This window comes from Lathamus discolor, unplaced genomic scaffold (genome assembly GCF_037157495.1).
Source record: "Lathamus discolor isolate bLatDis1 unplaced genomic scaffold, bLatDis1.hap1 Scaffold_87, whole genome shotgun sequence".
NCBI classification, from domain to species: Eukaryota; Metazoa; Chordata; class Aves; order Psittaciformes; family Psittacidae; genus Lathamus; species Lathamus discolor.
The window spans coordinates 415,001-420,000 of record NW_027069396.1 but is presented as its reverse complement, the minus strand read 5'-3'; positions in this window follow the sequence as shown (position 1 = coordinate 420,000).

The window sequence follows — 5,000 nt, the reverse complement described above, 5'->3', positions numbered from 1 at the left end:
GATAGCATATCAAAGCATATCATAGCATATCTTGTATCAAAACATGTGACATGTTTGATCATGTTGTATCATGTTACATCATGTTATAGCGTCATATCATATAATTTCATTTCTGTTTCATTTCATTGAGTTTCATTTCTCCTCCTCATAATTTTCTCTCCTCTTCTCGTCTCTGAAAATATCCTATGATATAATGTGATTCTATTTCATTTCATGTCATTTTCATTTCATTTCGTTTCTGTTCCTCGTCCATTTGATGTCATTTCATTTCATTTCATTTCATTCTTCTCATTTCATAGCATATCTTGTATCATACCATACAGCGTTATGTTTTATCATGTTATATCGTGTTGCGTCGTGTTATCACGTCATTTCATATCATATAATTTCATTTCATTTCCATTTCATTGCATTTCATTTCATTTTTTTGCCTCGTCATTTTCCGTCCTCTACTCCGCTCCAAAAAATATCGTGTTGTGTAATATGTCATCGTATCGTATCATATCGTAGCATATCCTCTTGTCTGCTCTCCTCTCCTCTCCTCTCCTCTCCTCTCCTCTCCTCTCCTCTCCTCTCCTCTCCTCTCCTCTCCTCTCCTCTCCTCTCCTCTCCTCTCCTCTCCTCTCCTCTCCTCTCCTCTCCTCTCCTCTCCTCTCCTCTCTCTCCTCCCCTCATCATATGTTGTAGAATTTTATAACCTATAATAAGGCATATAATAGCATTTCATAGCATATCAAATGCTTTATCATGTTATATCATGTTTATCATGTTTTATCGTGTTATATCATGTTATATCATGTTGTAGCGTCATATAATTTCATTTCCGTTTCATTTCATTGAGTTTCATTTCTCCTCCGCGTCATTTTCTCTCCTCTTCTCGTCTCTGAAAATATCCTATGATATAATGTGATTCTATTTAATTTCATGTCATTTTCATTTCATTTCGTTTCGGTTTCTCGTCCATTTGACGTCATTTCATTTAATTTCATTTCATTTCATTTCATTCACGTCGTTTCATAGCATATCTTGTATCATACCATACAGCGTTATGTTTTATCATGTTATATCGTGTTGCGTCGTGTTATCACGTCATTTCATATCATATAATTTCATTTCATTTCCATTTCATTGCATTTCATTTCATTTTTTCGCCTCGTCATTTTCCGTCGTCCGCTCCGCTCCAAAAATATCGTGCCGTGTAATACGTCATCGTATCGTATCATATCTTATCCTCTCCTCTCCTCTCCTCTCCTCTCCTCTCCTCTCCTCTCCTCTCCTCTCCTCTCCTCTCCTCTCCTCTCCTCTCCTCTCCTCTCCTCTCCTCTCCTCTCCTCTCCTCTCCTCTCCTCTCCTCTCCTCTCCTCTCCTCTCCTCTCCTCCCCTCCCCTCCCCTCCCCTCCCCTCCCCTCCCCTCCCCTCTCCTCCCCTCTCTTTTCCTCTCAACTCATCAGTTTTCATCGCATCCCATTTGATCATCTCATCACATTTGATCATCACATCAAATCATCTCATCTCATCGTATCTCACCACATCTGCTCTGATCTCATTTCATCGCATCGATTGGAATCACCTCATCTCATCTCATCTCACTGCATCGCATCCCGTCTTGTCTGGTCTCATGTCATCACATCGCATGGAATTGAGTCAACACATCTCATCCCATCACATCTCGTCTCATCTCATTCAATCACACATCACTCTCATCTCATCGCATCTGATCTCATCTCATCTCATTGCACTGTATCCCATCTGATCTGATCACATCTCATTGCATCAAATTGAATCACCTCATCTCATCTCATCACATTTCATCTCAGAGCATCGCATCTCATCTGAACTCATCGCACTGCATCCCATCTGATCTCATCTCGTTGCATCGAATTGAGTCACCTCTTCTCATCTCATCATGTGCCACCTCATTGAATCTCATATCACCTCCTGTCATCCCATCTCGTCATCTCACCACATCTCATCGCATCTCATCGCGTCTGATCTTATTGTGTCGCATCGCATCAAATTGAATCACCTCATCTTACTGCATCTCATTGCATTGATACCATCGAATCTCACGTCATCACCTTACATTGAAATTGAATTTCATCTCATCTCATCGCATCTCATCTCATTGCGTCTCATCTCATTGAATCTCATATTAGCTTGTATCATCTCATCTCATCTCATTGCATCTGATCTCATTGAATCTCATATTACCTCGTATCATCTCATCTCATCGCACCTCATCTCACCACATCGCATCTCCTCTGAATCTGATCTCATCTCATCTAGTCTCAACACATCGCATCTCATCACGCTGCATCTCATCGCTTCTCATCTCATCTCATCTCATCTCATCTCATCTCATCTCATCTCATCGCAACTCATCGCATACCATCATCTCCTCTCATCTTTCTTCCTCACCTCTCCCTTCCTCTCATCTTTCTTCTTCTCCTCTCCTCTCCTCTCCTCTCCTCTCCTCTCCTCTCCTCTCCTCTCCTCTCCTCTCCTCTCCTCTCCTCTCCTCCCCACATCATATGCTGTAGAATTTTATATTGTATCATATGGCATATAATAGCATTTGATAGCATATCAAAGCATATCATAGCATATCTTGTATCATAACATGTGACATGTTTGATCATGTTGTATCATGTTACATCATGTTATAGCGTCATATCATATAATTTCATTTCTGTTTCATTTCATTGAGTTTCATTTCTCCTCCTCATAATTTTCTCTCCTCTTCTCTTCTCTGAAAATATGCTATGATATAATGTGATTCTATTTAATTTCATGTCATTTTCATTTCATTTCGTTTCTGTTTCTCGTCCATTTGATGTCATTTCATTTCATTTCATTTCATTCTTCTCATTTCATAGCATATCTTGTATCATACCATACAGCGTTATGTTTTATCACGTTATATCGTGTTACGTCGTGTTATCACGTCATTTCATATCATATAGTTTCATTTCATTTCCATTTCATTGCATTTCATTTCATTTTATTGCCTCGTCATTTTCCGTCCTCTGCTCCGCTCCAAAAATATCGTGTTGTGTAATACGTCATCGTATCGTATCATATCGTAGCATATCCTCTCCTCTCCTCTCCTCTCCTCTCCTCTCCTCTCCTCTCCTCTCCTCTCCTCTCCTCTCCTCTCCTCTCCTCTCCTCTCCTCTCCTCTCCTCTCCTCTCCTCTCCTCTCCTCTCCTCTCCTCTCCTCTCCTCTCCTCTCCTCTCCTCTCCTCTCCTCTCCTCTCTCTCCTCCCCTCATCATATGTTGTAGAATTTTATAACCTATAATAAGGCATATAATAGCATTTCATAGCATATCAAATGCTTTATCATGTTATATCATGTTTATCATGTTTTATCGTGTTATATCATGTTATATCATGTTGTAGCGTCATATAATTTCATTTCCGTTTCATTTCATTGAGTTTCATTTCTCCTCCGCGTCATTTTCTCTCCTCTTCTCGTCTCTGAAAATATCCTATGATATAATGTGATTCTATTTAATTTCATTTCATTTTCATTTCATTTCGTTTCGGTTTCTCGTCCATTTGAAGTCATTTCATTTCATTTCATTTCATTCACGTCATTTCGTAGCATATCTTGTATCATACCATAAGGCGTTATGTTTTATCATGTTATATCGTGTTGCATCGTGTTATCACGTCATTTCATATCATATAATTTCATTTCATTTCCATTTCATTGCATTTCATTTCATTTTTTCGCCTCGTCATTTTCCGTCCTCCGCTCCGCTCCAAAAATATCGTGCCGTGTAATACGTCATCGTATCGTATCATATCTTAGCATATCCTCTCCTCTCCTCTCCTCTCCTCTCCTCTCCTCTCCTCTCCTCTCCTCTCCTCTCCTCTCCTCTCCTCTCCTCTCCTCTCCTCTCCTCTCCTCTCCTCTCCTCTCCTCTCCTCTCCTCTCCTCTCCTCTCCTCTCCTCTCCTCTCTTTTCCTCTCAACTCATCAGTTTTCATCGCATCCGATTTGATCATCTCATCACATTTGATCATCACATCAAATCAACTCATCTCATCGTATCTCACCACATCTGCTCTGATCTCATTTCATCGCATCGATTGGAATCACCTCATCTCATCTCATCTCACTGCATCGCATCCCGTCTTGTCTGGTCTCATGTCATCACATCGCATGGAATTGAGTCAACACATCTCATCCCATCACATCTCGTCTCATCTCATTCAATCACACATCACTCTCATCTCATCGCATCTGATCTCATCTCATCTCATTGCACTGTATCCCATCTGATCTGATCACATCTCATTGCATCAAATTGAATCACCTCATCTCATCTCATCACATTTCATCTCATAGCATCGCATCTCATCTGAACTCATCGCACTGCATCCCATCTGATCTCATCTCGTTGCATCGAATTGAATCACCTCTTCTCATCTCATCATGTCCCACCTCATTGAATCTCATATCACCTCCTGTCATCCCATCTCGTCATCTCACCACATCTCATCGCATCTCATCGCGTCTGATCTTATTGTGTCGCATCACATCAAATTGAATCACCTCATCTTACTGCATCTCATTGCATCGATACCATCGAATCTCATGTCATCACCTTACATTGAAATTGAATTTCATCTCATCTCATCGCATCTCATCTCATTGCGTCTCATCTCATTGAATCTCATATTAGCTTGTATCATCTCATCTCATCCCATTGCATCTGATCTCATTGAATCTCATATTACCTCGTATCATCTCATCTCATCGCACCTCATCTCATCATATCGCATCTCCTCTGAATCTGATCTCATCTCATCTCGTCTCAACTCATCGCATCTCATCACGCTGCATCTCATCGCTTCTCATCTCATCTCATCTCATCTCATCTCATCTCATCGCAACTCATCGCAACTCATCGCAACTCATCGCATACCATCATCTCCTCTCATCTTTCTTCCTCACCTCTCCCTTCCTCTCATCTTTCTTCCTCTCCTCTCC